This window comes from Zootermopsis nevadensis, unplaced genomic scaffold (genome assembly GCF_977971745.1).
Source record: "Zootermopsis nevadensis isolate Lab colony 2312 unplaced genomic scaffold, Znev_1.0 Znev_ptg000022l, whole genome shotgun sequence".
NCBI classification, from domain to species: Eukaryota; Metazoa; Arthropoda; class Insecta; order Blattodea; family Termopsidae; genus Zootermopsis; species Zootermopsis nevadensis.
Window position 1 is genome coordinate 16,937,820 of NW_028259154.1, and position 21,701 is coordinate 16,959,520.

The window sequence follows — 21,701 nt, forward strand, 5'->3', positions numbered from 1 at the left end:
TTATGGTAATATACACAGATTTCAGATGTTAGAATGTTTCAAACTATTTTTGTCTAAAAGAAATGTGAGCGACTGAGCGAAGTATTTTCAGTTTGATGAGAGTTAATAAACCATTGTGCTCATAAATGGGCTTGCGAAATATATACTTTAGCCATACCGACAACTGTCCATCCTAAATATGAATACTATTTCAAATTATCTTAATTACAGACAGAGCATTGTACTTCCGCAACTTGAAGTGATTTAAAAATTAACGATTAAGGTCACGACTGAAATTATATGGTTGAAACGGGAGACAACGTCAAGACAGAACGCAAAAGACAGGATCCCAAAACTTATATGCATGTTAGCTCAGAGTTTTTGTAGACAAAAAGGGACACGAAAAATGCCTTGGAGTAAATAGATCAATTTAACTTCTGCTGTATTCTTTGGCAGCACAGCGCCTAGGAACTGAGGTAAAGCTAATAAACTATAATTACACATAATTTCTATAGGCAGTAGCTAAATAATTAGCTGACGATTGTTACATTTTAATAATGACAACGACGCGTACTTTGCGTAATTAGCAATAAATAACTCTGAGCTCAGGGTTCGCCTTCGTTATTAAATTGTAACTACAGTGTAATAAAGGGAGTGGCAGTAATGCTGCTGAAGAACCAATTACGACATACCGGGTAGAAGCCATGAAGCTTCCCTTGCCTGCGTTTACCTGAGAGATCGTAATGCAGTTTCTATGTTACCACACAAATCACCGGTTCTTGGCAAAAAGGGTTTAAGATAACTACAACTTACGTTTTGACGCAAGTCCCTCTTACCAAGAACCAATTTGATAATGTGCTCTCCTTATGGTGTACCTTGTTGTTATTAAAATTTGTTTATAGTGCCTCCATTTTATATTGCGCTACTTCGTAACTAGATTAAAGCCAGGCAGACAGTTCCGTGTTTATCTTTTTATAATTTTACCCTCTGAATTATACGAAATTGCCTACATCTGAACCAGGAGGTACGCCCTAGACTGGTAGGAGTTTCTATGAGAACCCCACTTTGAATCTTGGTCGGTGTACCAGTTGTCCTGATATTCTCGTGGTTTTCTTTAGTCTCTGAGAACGAATGCCGGGAAATTAGCTTGAAATGGTTTACGGTCTCTTCTGTCTATATCTATATGTGATTACCATTCAGTATCTCATAATCTGCCTCTGTGATACGACGCTGCATAAACTGTGCAATTAAAACATTCGTCAACCCAGGAATCAACACAAGCTGAAGGACTGAATTCACTGGCATAGCAATAATGCCAAAGATTCGTATTCGAAAAATACGAGTTCGAACCTCGGCATATGATCCGACTATTGTAACTGTGGGTCTTCAGCCCCCTGAGTGCGAATGCCGATGCAGTGCCTGAAAATACGCTACACCCATTTCCTCTCAGACTCCTGACCTTCCTTCTCCATCTTTGGCTTTCATGGAATGCTGAAACTATGAATCCTTAGACACTTGTTAGTACGACTCATCGTGATGCAAGCGTGGCCTCACCTCCTAGACACCTCGCAACTGAGTTTCTGAATATGAATATTAAATGTTTTGAGAGAGAGAGAAGAGAGAAAGTGGGGGGAGTAGCGATAGGCACTACTGTTATAAATGGGGGAGGGGTATAAAGTTAGTTGTGGGCTACGAAGGTTCCCAGGCAGTGTCCGCTCGTCCTTCTGGTATGAATAAGTTTAGTGAGGACAAGGGATTTAGGAGACAGGATGGGGTAAGAAATAGGGTAGGGGGGGAGGTGATTCGGGTCTTTGCGTTAATTTTGAATTTTGATATTGGCCTTGGGGGTGGCGTTAGGAATAATTTACTTTAATTTTGGGGGGGGGGGCTACTATAGAGCGGAATTTTGATATTACTTTGAGAGGGCTGCATGGGAGGCATGCAGAGCAACGTGGGATTTGGGTACCAACTCAGCATTTGCTCTAGTACATTAAATGTTTTAGGGATCGGAGAAGTATTTATACAGTGGTTATAATCGGTGCGTAATAAGCCTCAAACTTTATACAAAGTAAAGAACAAGGGGCTTCGGTGCAAGGAATGCACATTTTCAGTCAGAAGAACAAACAATCACTAACGTTTTATGACTATTTGCCTATATATTTCTACAGGATCAGTTCAACTAATCCTTTAAAATAGAATGGTGACTACATATCCTACATATCCTATACGTCCCACCTACTTCAATAATCAATAACTTAGGATTTTAACCACGGATTTTATTTGTATAGTTTACATACAATTCTGAGAATAAACAGCTATTATATTCCTAAATAACATTAGCCACTTGATCTTTGTTATGATAAAGTGTGTGTTTCCTTTGCGGTACGGACTGAATTTTAAACAGCATTTAAGCGAACTTCAGCTCAAAGGGTTGTCACGCTTCGTATAATACACGCTTGTAAGATAATACTATAATCACGTGGCGTGAGTATAAAACAGTAGTAGAGCTCCCCCAACCCCTTTTAATTACCAGAACCCGAAGCAAAGATCGATTACAGACCACTTCTCGACGGGTGGCTCCGGATTTCACCAAGCAACTGACGCGGTGTTACACACAAACCTACTCTACGGACGTGACTCAGAACCTAACAGACCTTCATACACTTAGTAAATAAATACAGGCTTACGAATAAAGTTTGTAACGTGGAACAGTGTGTCAACCGTTACAGATTCACCTTTTAAACTGCGACGCAAATATCATCTTGCTTTACAGAAACAACTTTGGATTTTTGTACCTATTTGTTTCCTTTTAGCGACTCTACAGTTCGTGCTTAACAAAAATATTTGTTTTCCCCGCTTTTTATTTGCATCCCTTAATGATGCCATCGGCCACAAAGGAGCGAGTGAAGCCATTTGACAAACCCCAGATGTTTTAAAAAGGGCGCCGGACATCAGAAAACACACCGAAGTTTTGGCGGCGAATGAAATCAGTAAAAGATTAGAACCTCTGACATAAATCCTAGCATATGGCCTCATAATAGACCGACTTTTCAAGATTGTAATTAAGTTATTATTTCATGGCATAATCACTTTTGTACAACAAGGAATTTAACAATTCCTCGTACTGAATAGCGCAGCCAGTAGCCTACACTAACAAATCATGGACTGGACAACCAGGGTTCTATTTCCGGTATGGGGGAGGAATTTTTCTTCTGCGCTACATCCGGACCAAGTCTGAAGTCTGTTAAGCCTCCTGTTCAACGGGAACCTAGTTGTTCTCAGCGCAATATTTCCGTTCAACATGTAAATGACCTGTGATGGTACATTACGTGGCGCAGGCAGACTTCTGGGTAGTACATGGGCTTTATAATCCATCGTTCGGCAGTCTTGACGCACAATACAAGAAACTGTATTGTTACAAGCTTTTGTACACAGTGAACGAAGTGAACGCACGATGGAAGGTAGTGCCCATCAGTTTCTGGGCAGGAAACTCGTACTCAGGTGTTTAATAGTTCTGCAACACGTGCCAGTGCAATGTAATTTATATTTGATGAGCCTAGCACGTATGAGAATACAAGAAATACGCACAAAATATCGTTGGAAAACTGAAGAGAACTGACCAATTCTGAGACCTGAGCATAAATACGAAGATAATATTAAAAGGAAACCTACAATCAACATGGTTACCATATGGACTGGATTCGTTTCGCTCAGAACTGTGTCAAGTAGCAAGCTTTTGTGAACACGGATATGAACCTTCTTGTTCCTTAAATATGGAGAATGTCTTGATAAGCTGGCTTTCATCTTTTTAAGGGGTTAGTTGGATAGTTACATTTCTGCCTGCAAGTAAATGAACGTAAGGGTAAATTACGTAAACATACAGAAAGGAACTGCGTTACAACATTTCTGTTTATGATGGTTAATATATCATAATGCTTCTAACTACCCTAATCAGAAGGTAATGAGTCATGTATAAATAAATTAAAATATAGGAGTTAGAATCCCGTTGTTGAAAGCAACCCAAATGAATATATTAACAGAATAGACATTCTTTCTCTCATTTAAAAACTGCGTAACTCCTATATTGATACGATGTGTACTTTAAAATATATCTGCTTGCTACTAACAAAGTTTCAATAGAATTTTGACAACATCTTAGATACAGAACTTTATTGGCCATTAGTTGAATATCTCTGGCGTTTAGAAAGCGTATGTTAGAACATAAACCGAAAATCTACTCAACAGTTCCAAGAAGCTTTTACTCTTCCTCTCAATTCAAACGCAGTTAAATGCGACTAATTGAAGAATACAGGTTTTCTTAGAGATCAGGTTTAAATTCATGGGATCCTTTATAAACAACAGAGGAAATATAAACTCCAATTTGGATAGAGTACAGCTTTCCCAGATACGTCCTTTGCTATTTTGCATCCAACGTTGATACTCATGTTCATTAATTCAAATATAAATCTTTGGTTGACAAAGAGCGTAAAGCCAGTATAATTCAAATGTTAAAAAACATAAACAGCAAGGCATAATAAGGAAAAAGCTAGAGAGTCTAATAAAAATCAGCTTAAATAAAGCCTGTAGCAAAATTCGTATAGGTAAATATTTCCACCAAGAACGGTCTGAAACAAGGAGATTCTTTGTCTTCATTGCAGTTTAACGTTGCGCTAGAACACGCTAGAATAAGTCGCACAAATCCTACCATTATATTGTACTCTTTTTGTAAAAGAACACACGGAAGTCCGTAACATCTACACCGTATAAATCCTTTTACAGAACACTTCTTGTCTCTCAGGCATTGTCTTTAAAAAGTGTTAATTTTCCTCTCTTCTCGTCATCATTTATCTACCAGCTTCAAATTCCAGTCTCCACAGTAATGTTTGGCCTCCATTCTTCCCTCTTTGTGGCGGATTTATTCCTACACTTCCTTAAGTGTTATATTTTATCCTGTAACTAATTCCAAGATGGTGCCTGAAAGACCGAAATGCCAAATAAATACATTCTATATAACACGCCTTTTTAATTTTGTATCCCCGTGGAGCATCTGATCGTTATGCATTTCCTTGTTCTCATGCTCCCCACCGGATAGGAAGACAGAAATATTCTGTCTTAAAAAGCGCGTGAGATTCTCTCTTCTATAATGGTCTTCTGGGTTGTCGCGCTGTGGTCTTATACGTGGTTATCAAATTTTCGAAGGAATGTATCGCCTCTATTTTCACGGTGTGATATTTACAGAATTAAATCTCAGTAACTGTAAATGTTAACAGATTTAATAAAAATAAAAAATGGCGTATAAATACGCTGTGGGCTAAAATTTCAACCATGGTGTTTGGTAACGAGGCGACGAAAGGAGAATTTGAGATAGGGGTTTCTAAATCTGTCTTTGCGGCGGGATATTCTACAGATTCATCTGCAGCAATAGAAAGAGCATGGCGCTGCAGTTTAAGCGTCCTTTAACCCAGTGAACCATTACATTCAATTGTTTGTTGACTAATAGGAATATGACAATCGAAACTGTAGAAACTAAACTGGGAAGGGACATATCCATTATACTTGAAAGATGTCAAAAGGATAACTTAATAGCGATAAGCCTAAATTAAATACAAACATAAGTGACAGCAAAATCTAATGCGTTCAAAGAATATTATTGCAATGTTTAGACAGAAATCAGATATTAAGTCAATCGACAGTAAGGTTTTGGGTCGAGATTCAAACCCTGCACTTCTCGATTACGGATAAACGTATCATAACACTAGTAACATGACAACAGTGCTATTTCCAGATCTGTGCTACAAATACAAGGGCGTCGACAGAAATGAAACAAACGCATCATGACAGTAATTTACAAAATGTCATGTTCCATTTCTATAATTAATTAATTAATGGACGCTGTGAGGTCTGTACAGAAATTGCTATCCGAGATAACCACAATACGATTTACCAGTTGAATTCACAAATTGTATTGTTTTCCTACTGCGAACCATGTACATGTGTGGGAAAAAAGTCCAAAGTAAGCATGTGTAAGTGAATATATGTCGTATTTCAGGTTTCATTATACTCAGTCATCTCAAAGACTAAAGTGAAATAAACAGGTAATACATTTACATTATAAGATGAATGAAAAATTTAGCAGTTTAAACAGTTCTGTATTCACAGCACAATACCATTTTACAATCAAAGAGCCTAAATTTACTTAAATGTGTATCTTCATTTATGAGCCGTGAAATTGTCACAGGAAGAAACAAATCAGACTCGATTCACGGATTTAATTTCGCCGCGCAGTTTTCTAGGAAGAAACTCGGGCGCGGAATAATTTTCGGGGACTTCCATCTTAAGGACAATTTCCCTTCGGACAAGTTTGTTTTATGATCATAATGGTTTGCTACAAAATTAAATGCGATAAGTGACAACAGAAAAACAATTTAAACACATTTTAATCTTCAATTACAAATTAAATACACATTCCTATAAATAATCAAATTAACAAAAACGAAAAACAATAATTAGCTTGGAGTGTGGTCAAGACCTTTAATTTATACGTTTGGGGATTTTACGAACTGTTGATTTCCCCCCTTTTTTACGATATATATTGAGTCTGAAAAATAGCAATAGACCTCACCCGAGGAAAACTCCGACTGGGAAATGGGACGACGCTATTTTTATTCTTCACCTAGTGCATAACTTAGAATAAACAGTACTTCCCCAGTATGTGAAAAGATATGAAGCGTCAAATAAAACTCGAGATAGAAGTAATGAGCTTCGTGAAAGGACATAATTCACGGCTCGGTTGTGATGCCAGATAATTATGAAGTTTCCGTGGATGCGCATAAGTGGCAACAGAGAACCAACTGGATATTTCAAGCACCACAACATTCGACATAGACTGTCCTGGTATTAAACCTTGTATCCCCCCGGCATTCAGCTGGTTAAGTTCTGACACGGCCACTGGTTGCAACTTTTGAACAACTAGGGCTTCAACTCTGATCATGCAGATTTCACTTCAGTATCTTGCTACAATCCACTATTCTCTTGTGCACTTGCGCCCTTTCACATGGGTCTACGTCCTAGTTATTATTTACTATAATGTAACTATGTATATTAATCGATTACATTCAGTTCCATCAAATGTTTTATTTTCTTTGTTAGAATTCCTTCACACTTCTCAATATCAAAACCTGATTATATCATTAAAAACAAAACAAAAAATACTTTACGCGTAATTACAGCTAGCTGTTACATTCACATAATAAGGGGATCTAAAAGGCATGTGAGTACGTATGTTGTAAATACAAAGTAATGAAAGAACGTTTCTTGTATATTATAAGTACAAGTTATTTTGCAAGAGGAGAAAATAAAGTTTAAATGTGCCACACATCGGACCTACTAACTTGTGATCATGTACTGCAGAAATAAGCACAGTCAGTTCCCTTTGGTCCAGCAAAGGTTTCGCTGGTCCATTTGCCTCTGGACTTTCAAAGCTTTAAATGCGCCGGTTCCAGCCACCAGCTAGAACATAAAAGCCTACTAAAACAGGAGTTGTAGCGTAACGAGACCGGACTCATTACAAAGTTAAGAGCTCACCGAATATCCGGCAGGGATTCGCAAAGTGCGGTGTTCCTTGTACAGGTGCGAAATATCTGATTTTCTTCCAGCTTTGAGTTTTTTGTGTGTTTTTAAGAAAAATAAACTACTGACGGATTTAGAATAAATTTTTTATTCGGATCCTGCAATAAATGTTGTCTACCGAATTTAATTTTCCTTCATATCCGTGATATATAACGTGTGTTTCAGGTGAATTTCAAATGTCTTTAGATTTTCTTACGAACGGCTTATAGTACAAAATGTCGGCGTCTAACATAAAACACAGATATTCAAATAGGTGGCCATTATTTCAAATGCAGAGACTGTATATGTCGAAACTGCGACAATATGGCCGAAATATAAATAGCGCCATTACCCGGAAACAGTATTCTATAATTACGCCTCGGTTATATAAATTTAATAAATGCTAAAATAACGTCTTACAGGATACATTTCTTAAAAGTTTTTCTTCTTAAATTATAGACCTGAAAGTACTAAAAGTTAATTGAGTTGTATTGCACATTACAGATGGGTTCTCTCTGGCAAAATCCCTTGTTACTGCAGCGTACATTCGTCTTGTTACTCGATTCCATTATTTCTTTGCTGGTGCTCGTGGGATACGTTCCCACTTCTGTATCCTTATTTCTGCTTTACGCCTTATATTAAGCAAGTGCTTTTAAACAAAAGTCAATTTACACATTTCCTAATAGCAGGACTTACTTCAGTCCGGAAAAAGTAAATATTAATCCACAATCACTAATAAAATCAAAATATGAACGTGATTTTGTAAATAAATGCATCCCATAGAACCGAAGAAAGTATCAAGCAATCACTTTTTAGTTTAAAATTCAGAACAAGTTTTTATGATGCTAACCGACGATCTGAAACAAGGAAAGAAGATGAAGTTGCAGGAGTTAAAACGAGAAGCTGAGAATAGAGAAAACTGGAGAGCTCTTTTTGGGCAGAGCAATGGACCTGTCGTCAGACAGAACACTGAATAATAATAACAATAATAATAATAATAATAAGGCCTTCGTATTCGAGGTTGCATAAATCTTCAGTTTACATTTTAAATTAGCACATCATTTACTTTGGTGCGTACTCTAAAAAGTTAAAATTCAACTGAATATCACGCAGTACTCCCACAAAACAATAAATATTAAACATCTATCAGTATCGCAATTTTGTTCATGCATGAAAACACTTAACCGTGAAACCTTTCAAAAATATAATAGTCCAGCAGTGTAAATCCATGCACGTGTGAACCTAACTTACATTCAACGTCTACCACGGGACAAAACGTAGTTCCTCCCGAAATTAATCCACGCGACGCGCCTTTATCCCCATGTCTCTGGCACCTAAATAAAGTAATTTCACGTGATGACCTATGAATGGAGATTTACTAACGAATTACTCTCCCCTAACAAGAGAAGTCGCAAATTAAATGCGTACCGTATAATACTTGTACGAGAAGCAATCAGCTTATTTCAACAATGTTTGCACAAACAAATTGCCGTAAACGCTCCTCCTGACTCGGGAATTACATTTGATCCATTAAGACCCCATTTTGTGATTTCATCACCACTCTAATTAGAGGAACCTGCTATTCATGTTAGTAGCCATAATCTCTCTATATACTTGGCATCTTATTATTATTTGTTAATTTCTTACTTACAATTACATCCTGCTTTTTGTCCCGAATAGTGCTCCGTATGCATACAACTACAGGCAAATGTTGATAATTTCAATGTAATGTGCACAGACTACAACACTTAATTATAAAGTATAACATTCTACAAGAACAATGTTAAAACTGAAGGAAAGATGCAGCTCAGAGTAGTCGACAAAGTAACTATAAAAATATACAATCGCATCAAATTCAAGTTTAAGTGAAACTGAAGGCTATTTTGGCAAAGAAAATTTAACATAAAATTCCACAGTACTATGCTATTTCAACGAAGAACAATTGAACAATCTCCATTGTGCTAGCTCACACAATTTTCTCGATTTCTAAATACTAAAGCTAAGCTGCATTAGATCACGGATATTAAGTAACTCTGTTATTAAGTACGTACAAAAGTACGTAATATTCTAATAGGACTATCTTGCCATATCAGATTATTTGTGATGCAATTTATGACGTCATCCTTGCCACGCCTTCTCAAATGACTTCTGTGTCGCCAGTTGAACGCGTCTATTATTCATGACAGTGGAAACTCCTTCACAAGATAGGCTAAATATGGACAGAGTGATGAGCTGGTCGCTCACCAAGTCGCACAAACCACATCGATCATCAAGTACAGGGACACCGACAAAGAGCATTCAGCTCCACAGTTCAATTGTGTTACTTACATAACCTTAACACTAGGGGAAAAGCTTACTCCACATATTTTCTACACACCTATGCTCTTGATGAACAAATTGATACAAAGATAAATACAATAGATACAGTGCTGCATAAAGTAAATAATTATTCTTTCGTTTCGTTAAATACCAAATTTAATAAAATTTTGTTCAGCAGTTTCGGAGACAAAAAATTCCGGATTGACACGATTCAACATTAAGCGTTAATGGCTACCATCTGTCCGGATCTCCGTCCGCATTTTTCATACCCCAAACCACTTGATGTTGATAAAATGTAATATGAGGGGTCCAGTCGGATGAACTTGATTGTAATGAGTTTCTGTTTTACATAATTACGAGCGTACGAAATATAACAGCCCACATATGACGTCGCATACACGCTCTAGTCCTTCGTCAAAACTATCCTTTGTATCATCACTTTGTACCTGGTTAGGACAATCCTATTCAGACCAACGATATGACATCAACTTCTTTGTACTGTGTAAGGCATCTTATTAGCCTACTCAACCCACACACAACTGCTGACATCGTTACATTAAGATTTGAGGTTTTCACAGCGGTGAGTATGAAGATTTCCGTCTTCTGGATTGAATGGCCCTGATGACGGAGGTAGTATGACCTCTGAAACGTCGGTAAACATCGACCAGACTACACAGCGTAACAACGCAGAGGACAGAAATCTTCATACTCATCGCCCTGATGATGGAGGCAGTATGACCTCTGAAACGTCGGTAAACATCGACCAGACTACACAGCGTAACAACGCAGAGGACAGAAATCTTCATCCTCCCTGTAAGTATAAATGACGATCATGGAGAACAGTAGTTCATATCCCCAGCAAATAATTATGCAATTCCTATCTTATCAAATTCACCAACAATAAATTATAGTAATACTGGTGCAGTAGAAAAGTGCTTGCCTAGCTGCAAGATAATTATGGCGCTATGCATTTTAAATAGTAAGTAAGGGACAAGGTCAAAATATCGACTGCCTCAGCAACAGAAAACAATACTCCCTTCTTCCCATTTCTCCTTCTCCCTAAAATAATTGGAAATGTAACGTATTCCAGAATTACTTGTTCTGATTGAAACATAAATAACTAGAGGATTCATACAAAAAACCAATCCTAAACGAAGGGTTAAAAATACTCTTTTCGCGTTTCTTTAAAGAATCATACTGCAAGCAGTAGCGCACGTGTCTTGTGTGATACAAAGTTCACAGGTCAAATAACAACGATTTATCATGTCTAGTCTTCAATTCTAATTATTTTGCGTAGCCGTTGTTTTGTAACATAACTTCTTTTAAAATGCTTAAATAAAATGTGTATATATTTTTTTCTAGGATATATCACCATACAGAACATCAATCAACAAACCACACTGAATGGCTCTAGAATTAGTTGTACTAAGAAGCTTGTCCGTAGCCCTTATTGATACCATTGATAAGAGAAAGCTGAAAAGGAGTCCTCTTGCCTCTTACACATTGTTCATACAAATATTAGAAGCTGCAATTTCTGCGACTACCTTCAAAACGTTCCACGACAGATTAGGAATCTGCTACTGCCCGTTCATATAGGCACAAGATCACTCGGCAGAAAAGAGTAGAATCAATCTAGTCGCCTATTGACGTCTGATTTCATTCTTGCTGCAGCAAGCAATTTCGGGTCCTTTGTGAGGTCGCATCTCTCAGACGGCAGAGAGGGCCAAATGTTCCTGAAGCGGAAGATATAGCCTACGCACGTTGTCACGAGACTTGTTTGCATCATCTTACCAGCATGATGTCTCCTTGAAAGGGAACGTCAAACATCCAATTTCCTTCACCTATGCGGCTCTCGTACGTATGAATGACTTTAATATTTCTTCCTGGTCGAGTAAGCAGAAGAATCTACCAGCACTCATTGGGCACCGAATATGTACTCTGCGTGATAAGATTATCCGCTCACAAATCTATCATTACCTACTACAAAATGTCGTTCGTCCATAATGACTATGGACTGAAGGTACACACAACAGATAGCGACGAAACAACGGCGGTATATTTTACACCTAGCCCGGAAGTTCTGTGATGTTCGTGGGCGAGGCATTGTATCTTTTATAGTCTAGGTCAGATGTCCCCAAAGTGTGGTGCGCGCCTCCCTGGTGGGCGCGAGTGATTTCTGGGGGTGGGACCTGTTGTATGTATGAAAAACTTTATTTAACGAAACACGGAGAAACATTTTTTACATCCTTCGCTTGATTGAGGCAGTGCAGCAGTGGCAGCCATCAAAACAAAGTATCGATCTACGATGAACCTTGAAAACGACCTTAGCGCCGTCATTTCAAAACTCCAACTTCGGCATGATAAGTTATGTTCACAGAAGCAACCACATTTTCCCACTAATCAGGTATGAAGCGTATATTTTATTAGTTTTTTAAATTAAATGCAATGAATAATATATATTAAATTATAAAAAATGTATACTCATAGCTAAATTTCATGTCAAATCTGTTTGCTTGCACATGTTATGGAAGGGGGGCGTGAAATTTATGAAATGTTTTAAGGGGGGAGCAAGGTACAAAAGTTTGGGAAACCTCTGGTCTAGGTGATATTCAAGAGCCTGCTAACAAGAAGGAAGGAAGGAAGAAAGGAAGAAAGGAAGGAAGGAAGGAAGGAAGCTACAAGTATATACTTCAAGTGCATTTTCATTTCCATTTCACTTTAGTAGATGCATTATTTGACGTCCCACTAAAGAATCAAAAAGATTACTTTCTATTATTAAACTGAACTTCGCTTAGAACAGGGCGGACTAACTTTTTTTTTCCTTGGACCAATAATTTTTCTGCTGGACTCAAAGGCCACAAAACCCATAGGATTTGAGGTTTTCAAGGCGGTGATTCTGATGATGGCTGTCTTCTGGGTTGTTGCGCCGTGTACCAGACTACACGGCGCAACAACCCAGAAGACAGCCATCGCCATCTGGAAGCATGTTTAAAAAAACAGCCAATTTTCGTTGCTTTTAACAATTTCTATACTCCACGTAAATACGACAGCACAACACAGAAATGCGGTCGTACATTATGTCTCGGGTGGAAGTCGATGGAGCTACCCTTCAACGCCCGCGCCGTAAACTGAGCGGCCAGTACCATATATTGCAGTTGCATGTTCTCACCAGCATAGCATTAACTTCTTCAAATGCACACGTAGTGCATTCGTATCTGCTCCCCCCCCCCCTTGAGGACCTGTATTTTCCTCTTCGTACAGCCCTATTTTCAGGCACTAGCCCAAGTTTGCAACTACGATGCACCTCAGAAGATGACGCTTCTGGGATATTACGTAACCTGGTAGAAATTTCTGACGTGTGAGAGGTGCTTACTGCTACCATTATCATATCGTTCGCCCTGATGATGGTGGCAAACTTCGGTAAATTTCTACCAGACTACAAGACAATCAACTCATATTCACCACTGTGAGAATATTAAACTCAAACTTTATTCGGGTTATCCTATAACGTTTCATAAACATAAACCAGGCGCCTCGCGTTAGCAGTACACCAACATGCTTGTTAAGGAGCGTCATCATGTGTTACTTCTATGAAACTGTGCTAACAAAAGTGAAACGCTGTACTAAAATTTGGCGAACACATGTTATCCACATGCGATCAAGTGGCTGGACTGACCTCCAAATAATGCAAAGACTAAGGAGACCTACACTTCAGCGCACCTTTACGTTTTCATGGCCTGCTACTTTGATACAAAGACAGCTCTGGTCTTGTTATTTATTTATTGCAGATTGAAATCTTTATGTCTTTCCGACGGGACAACAATTTTTCGTGCCGGAAAGGACTGCGTGACACGATAGAGCGGCAGGCTATGTCGGCGGTAGCTATGGTAACACCACTACTGAAACAACACTGCAACAAAGTGGTGAATTATTCGAGGGCATCTTCTAATGTTCAAAAACGCCTCAACATATATGGTGCAGAAATGTATGGAATGCAGAGCAGGAAAAGAAGTCGGGCGTCGAGAACAAGAATCAGGCATCACAGATCCAGAACTAGAATTTATGAGACGAGATAAAGATCGACAAAACATGGCACTGGACAGTTTAGGCCTACCTATAAATTTGGTGGATAACATTAAGTTTGATCCTAGGTTTTGAATTTGGGAGGAGGGTGGTACTGGCTCAGAACCGTCCCAGTAATGTCTGTTCAAAATCCATTTTCTCTGTGAATACTAAGGACTACACAAGTCCGAAAATGAAATTGACCCTAAGTAATGTGGGCCTTAAAATGACTTCAGGTGAACAAAGCACATGCACAAAGGTGTCCCGTTATACGCCATTCAGGCGCATGGGGGGGAGAGGTAGTACAGCTCCTACCCATGGCAATATTCATAAATTGTAGAGCTGCCGCATACCGACTATCGACGACAATGTCGAAAGAGATTGTTTGCCTCGCTCATTTTATGTTCTTCAATACCATTTTCAGAAAACTTCATTGCCCATAAAAACAGCCGACAGTATTACACGAAAGGATCCTGAAGTGAACAGTAGCAAGCGTTTATAAGATTTAAAGCGATCTTAATTTCGTCACGACCATCACTTGCCTGTAACTGTAACTGTTACCTTGCCATATTTTAAAATTATTTATAAGCTGTCCTTATGTTACGATTTTGTTTTAAACAACCAACATCATGCAAGTACGAGCTCTTTAAATATAACGGTCTAAAAGCCAATTCCGAGAATTTTATTATCGCTTGCTTTTCCATAGTCACACGTGCGTGAATGAGCACAGTGGTCTTGTGTGTTCTGCAGCTAATCAAGCGGAACATGTGCGTTTATTCACAAGTCTAGGCATGACCCGACTGTACTGGACCGAATGCGGTCTTCTGTTCCGTCTGTGGGAGATGTAAATGGTATGTAGATAAGTTGATCTGCAAATCACAGTAATGAGAATAGACCAAACAATACAATTCATGTCTCTACGGCGGTTTCAAAATTATTCATTTGGAAGCCATGTTAGAGTCGATAGTTGTAGATTGCGTGAAGTTTATATCTCGCTGAAACTGCAAACAATTAAACATGGAAATGTGTTAATGACAGTAACTTGCAGCAGTTTCGTGGAGTAGTTGTTCCGACAGCAAATACAATATGTACATACGAAGTCCCTTCTTTCTGTAGGACATTTTTAAGTCATCCACTGTTTTACGTCACAATTTTAACCAACATCAACCAATTCAATCTAATCGTTTCACATGTCCGCTGACACTGCTTTTGAGGCCAACTTTACGTTTTAGTTTTCGCTCTTTCATTTTGTAATCGAGATAGGCGAATCAGGCATTGCATGTCTGTCACTCTCTGTAACACGTGTGATGTCACAGAGTCTTCTATTCTGTAACACGAAGAACTGCGTGAAACCTGTTCCACGGAACAATGCTATAATATCACTCGAGAGGGCGGTGAAAACAATAACGTGACGGGTGTCTGTGAGTGGAACAAGCGAACAGCTGGCTGGGCAAGGATAACAACAGTGTTCGCCTCATGCGCCCGACACGAGATCCTCAATGTTGGTTCCATGCAAATTTGGGTAATTTCAAATTGTGATAAGCCTTGGGGTGTACTTAACCCTTCAAAGTACCAAGTTCTGCACATCAAATTTGTCAGTAATTATTTTTCTACTTTCTAGAAAACATACTGAAACTGAAGATTTCTGACTTCTGGGTTGTTGCGTCGTGTAGTATGGTAGATGTTTTTGGTAAACATCTACCATACTACACAGCGCAACAACCCAGAAGACAGAAATCTTCATATTCATCGCCCTGATGATGGAGGCAGTATGACCTCTGAAACGTGGCTAACATTGATCAGACTACACAGCGCAACAACCCAGAAGACAGAAATCTTCATACTCATCGCCCTGATGATGGCGGCAGTATGACCTCTGAAACGTTGGTTAACATCGACCAGACTACACAGCGCAACAACCCAGAAGACAGAAATCTTCATACTCATCGCTGTGAAAACCTCAAATCATATATACTGAATCTGTTACATAAAACGCAGGATTCATACTTTCACCTCCACTTGGAGGCGGGGAAACCGTTCAAATAACGGAATCTAAGCCCGTAGCACGAATTTTTCCATTGTTGTTCTTCTCTAAAGGAGGGAATGAGATAAAGGCACGAAAGGGAGGGATGGGGATAGGAGTGACAATAGGGCGGAAAAATGAAAGGAATGCAGGAGAAAGGAAGGCGATGAAAGTACGAAAGGAAAGGAAGATGGTGAATAACAAAGATACGAAATCAATCATTGCCTCTTGAATTTCGACGAACTTTTTACATTAATTTTGTCATGAAGATTGATAGGTCATAGATGTTTAAGGTGCATAAAGTGTTTAGGTTATAGTCTGTCTTGTAGACTATTACTCCAGCGGTACCGCCCGTACAAGCCACAATTTTCCTGTCAATTATCCGACAGTAAATTGTGATAAAATTACGTTTCTTCTGTATAACAGAATTTAAAGTGATTCACAAGTGGCTCCTTCTGACGAAATTGTGTATTTTACATGTTCAGCGTTTTAAATCGTGGACTGCATTGTAATTCTTGAGAAACTTGTATTGTCACGCTACAAGTTCCAACACTGTTGTCTTGAAGATAATAGTCTATTTTCCACGTCGGAAAGTGTACACAAAATCAGAAGAACCCTATAAATGCTTTATGCTGGTGAAATGCCAAGTTATTGAACTTAAATCAGGTGGCAAACGTAATTACGATTGCCAACAAAGTGTTAAAAGACTATGATACATAACTATTTACGATTAATTGCTCTGTATAGTACAAAAATTGGTTCTCACGATGCTTACAGAGAGTGCAGACAAATGAGTATTCATTGCGATTACAGTAGCGCAACTCCGACACGCGACTATATTACCAATTATCACATGCAGTCTGGTGTTACCGAAATGAAAGATAAAGCGGAATTTCGTTAACTGTATAAACATGTGTCCAAATAGATAGAAATAAAAAATGCATGCTGAATTTTTGTGGAGACTCTAAATGAGAAGTTAAGACGCCAAACACAAATACGGAAATGCAAATTTAAAAAAAAAACACGGATTGGAAACTTAGATTATCGTCTTCTATTACCTGTTCTGAAGCTTCGGGTTCTAATAACAGACTAAATTAGGCAGAGTGAGCAGTACAATAAACAAAACCAAATATATTTAATATTCCTGAAGGGGTGCGATATTGATACGATAGTTTGCAATCGAACTTCTATTTTCTCAAGAATGCTCATCGTAAAAAATACAGACATATTTACAATTTCTTGAAATATTTCTCAATATGGTTAATATTACACAGACTAAAGGGCAATGAAACTCACAAATGTGTGCAATGTAACTAGCCCTGTGACAGTATTGGTCACTGTTAACAGTGCACGCCATAAACACAAGTTATATTTATCCCCATGACAATTAGCTACACATTGTCATCATATTTCATTTATAACAATATCACATGGTGAATAAACATGATGAAGCCTTTCTTCATTAAATTTCGCAGTCTTTCCGTTATTTAATTTCTCTTCTATGGCATTAATCTGAAAACACTTTTAATTTACATTAGTCTAAGCAATAAGAGATTTGACGTCAACAACTTAAAACATACAGCGTAGGCGCTGTGCTTTTCCTGATTTTCATCATAAACGCCACCATCTTTTTTATTTCCTGGCATCTGAGTTTCCACAAATTTTTCGTGTTACGTTGACAAGTTTCACCACTGGACTGCTTCCCAGAATTTAATTCCAGCAGATTACATTATACTTATTCTATTTCCATCTCTCATGTCACTTTAATTATTCGCCTTCAGCCATTATGAATCAGGCCCTCTGGCTTTCTTCCATTTCACAATTAATTTTTGAAAATATTATTAATCATTTTAGACATCTGCCAGAGCTCTCTGGACGGGGGATCGGCCCATTGCAGGGCCTACACCGACATAGAACACACAGCACAGAAAAACGCGGATGTACATTCATATCTCAAATAAGATTTAAACCCACGATCGCAGTGTGTTCTTTGTTACAAGACCTACAGGCCTCATACCACGCGGTCAATGTGATCGGCTGTCGCTTGTAATTGACTGACTGTAAACATATGTGTGACATACATATAACTTATGTAAGAGAGTTAGCTACAAATCGGCAACGAAACATCAGAGAACACGTTGTGTACAATACAATGACCGCATTTCTTTACGTCACCGAAAAAGACACCAAAATTTCAAAAAATACACGTGCTGTTAAGCTTTGAGATGTATTTTCGTACGTATTTCAGAAGCTTCACGCTTCGCTTGATTTTCAACAGCACATGTGCTAGAAAGCGGGTAAACTCCTACACCATCTGCATTTGACAAAGCGACAAATGCCATCGACGCGGTTGCCTTAATAGGAAAGGATTCGAGATCTGCGTCTCCATGGTAACGCAACAGGCTACACATTATTTGCCGCTTCTGGCAACATCATCGCACTTGAAACTGATTCTACGGACTGAACTGCTCAACTCATTTCAGTCCCTGGCCAGAAAGCTTCACAGAGAGGTGTAGTTCAAGTACAAAGGGGAACAAAGTTCTAGAAAACAGCAAAATATCCAGAATGTGCATCAGTAATATACGCGTATTATTTATAATATGGCAACCTTCTGCCTCACCCCACTGTTACCTTCCCATACTGTCTGCCTGGCTGTTGCTAGGAGAGTACACGAGTTTTAATGCATAACGCAATCTATAAGGCCAATTACAGCCAAGCACTACATGAAATAATAATAATTCAATTGAATTCAATTCCTTATTTTTAGTGTGCTGTATCAGCTGCCAGAAGGCCAATTACAGATACAGCACACGAACAACAATAAATATAGCACGTAATAACAAACAGAATATAAAAATACAATAATAATAATAACGCAATATTTGTTTTTGCATTATATGAATGTGCCACGTAACAGGCTAATGTCACTGTTTGCATTGTTTATGAAGTTGTGGAAAAGTAACTCGTTTTAAGTAAGATTTACTTATTAACGATGCCTATAAAAAGCTTATATTAATTCAGGAAAATAACTTGGGCAAAAGATTGCACTTTGGCCGAAGCAAGTGAAATGTCTTTTTGTGTGTTTGGTATATCTCCGATTCAAATCTAGTCCAGGGTACCGAGCATTGGAAACAGCCAATTTATCTACATTAATTCTATGATATTGTATTAGGCTTATCTCAAAATATGTCACAGCAGCTTACATATAAATACTTTTCAGCTCGCCATAAACGAAAAACTCTCACATTAATAAATGGTAACAACCTCCATGTTTGATAAACGTTTGCTAAATAATTCATGCATCAACTATCAGACTATTTTATTACAAATAGACCTGTACTTAGCGGTTAGGTTCGTCTGGCTAAAATAAAGAGTAACAGGGACTGATTCTAGTGGTCTCCATCCTTGTAAAGTTGGGCGCCAGAAAACTTTCCTACGCCCCTTTACACTGATTTAAAAACAGGCTCTTAAATTATGTTCCGTAGTCAACAGGTATATTGGGCTTTAAATTTTACTGTGCACAAATAAGAGCTATAAAACAGTAGCAGATAAAAATCGAACAGTTGCCACTCTTCGAAGTATTAAATGTTTTCAAAAGTCTCGTGATATCTGAGTATACCCATATTTTATGTGTAAGAAATGTTCACCTCACGACTAAATAATTCTCTAATTAAAACGGCTTCGATTTCAATTCCAAACGCTTCATACTTTGAATTTTAATAACAATGTAACTTTAGGGACGAGAATTCCAGACGCTTGTAAAAATTAAATATTTTCTAGATGGACAATGGAGAATATTAATAGGCTATATATGCAGTGGAATAAATGACAGCGCCTGACTCTAACACAACCATAATAGCAGGCATAGATACACTGGGGAGAACTGACTTCCTCCAACCAGGAAAGACTAGCACACTACATTGATTTTGTGAAGAGCGGAGGAGAGGGGACTGGTGCACCTAATATAAAAATAAAGTGAAGCAGAAAAATATTGAGGGTCGTTAGTCTTACCTCTCCAGCTGGCCGTGGGCCGTCCAAGTTCCTTCAGTGTTGTCAGGCAGCTTCTAGGAAGAACAGAGAGTTGCAGTCAACAACATGAAACATTTAAGCATAGCTTTGTTTCATACGCATTCGAATGTATCCGGAAAAGCACGACTTTCACGGTTACAAACGAACTAATATAAATATATTATCTAAAAGAAAATATTGATAAAACAAAAATATCTTACACATAAATCCGTAAATTATAAAATGCTGAGTACATGTCTGAATGACCTTGGCACAAACGACCGTTATAAAAAGGGACAGAATTTAATGTTTGGGTGGTATTACCTGAAGAACAAAAGTCTCATAAATAACAAATGAGACATTTAAACCGTAAAAGAGTCGTGGGTGTGAATTTGACAAGACAAAGAAACCTGGATTGCATTAAATATTGGGTCTTATGAAGACAACCTGTCAAATTACTATCTGTAGATAAGAATTAAGTAGTTGGCTTCCTGATAGGAAACAATCTGTGTCGACATAAGTGCTTAATTCAAAACGAAGTTTCAACTTTGTATCGAAAAAGAAACTCGTAAGATCACATGAAACTTAAAGGTGAGATTAAAAATAAAACTGACAGTAAAAATATTGTTAAAATTAAAGCAAACCCGAAGATGGCTGTCTTCTGGGTAGCTGCGCCGCGTAATGTTGGTAGAAGTTTGCCGACGTTTCAGAGATGCTTGCTGCTTCCACAATACTGGTCATGCAGAAAATATGGACACACACAGAACAACGCTACTGAATACGTCATGTTTGTTACTGTGTCATCTTCAAACGGTGATTTGTGGTTATAAGGGTTGATCAAAGAATCACAACAGAAACCACGTAGTCTGCTAACAAGATATTGCGTTAAAAATAAACTTGTAGGCTATGTCATTTTCAGTACTACGACCCTTCAAGTTACATTTTAGAATTTACCCACGGGGGAAAAGAACCTCTAAGCCAGTTTGGACGCAGAGAAAAGAAGAAAAATTTACCTCTGATGGGGATCGAAACTTGGTCTTCGCGTACGTAGTCAGATATTATAAACTACTGTCTGGGCTACCGCTTCAACATTTCACGAGCAATACGGTAAAATAATGAATTAAAATGTAAATACGGTATCAGTAATAAATGCATAAATTTTGATGAACACTTAATATAAATCTATATTTATGACCTAAATATGATACGACTCACATCTAAACATATGGAACTATCCTGAGTTTTATATTTTATTTAGTACTAAAATATCGTTGTGTTTCCTCTACGATTCTCATTAACTGATTGCAGTAAACACAACAGGGATGTCCCAACATAGGGAAAAAGAAAAACCAGTCCCCGTGACGGGAAATATAACCACGGTTGTCCAGTCTAAGAATCCGTCACACAAAACGCCTGTAATCAAATTTAAATGCGAAAAAAATACTGCAAAATTTAAAACCCGGGTGATTTCCTTTCTACGCTTTGCTACAACGTGGTGTAAAGTTCAAATGACAATAGAAGCTGAGCAAGTTCCTACCTCCAGCATGACGTTTCCTGTCTTTTGATTACACCACTTTGTGTCTGTGTTGGGAGAGAATGGAGTGACGCTACAAACACCGCAGTTACTGTCGACTCGTGATGTAAGTAATTAGAATTCAGGAACAGAGAGGAGTGAGTGGCACAATGAAACCATTTTCAAGTA

At 38.2% G+C, this 21,701-nt stretch overlaps 1 protein-coding gene across 5 annotated transcripts in view; it reads right to left on the reverse strand.

The window, feature by feature from the left end:
• Positions 1 to 21,701, reverse strand: part of Ac76E (adenylate cyclase type 2 Ac76E) — a 102,709-nt gene that overhangs the window by 57,183 nt on the left and 23,825 nt on the right. For all 5 annotated transcript variants that reach the window (XM_087353754.1, XM_087353750.1, XM_087353751.1 and 2 more), the window contains exon 2: positions 20,003 to 20,055. The gene's annotated coding sequence lies outside the window, so the exon portion shown is untranslated. The remainder of the gene's footprint in view (positions 1 to 20,002; positions 20,056 to 21,701) is intronic.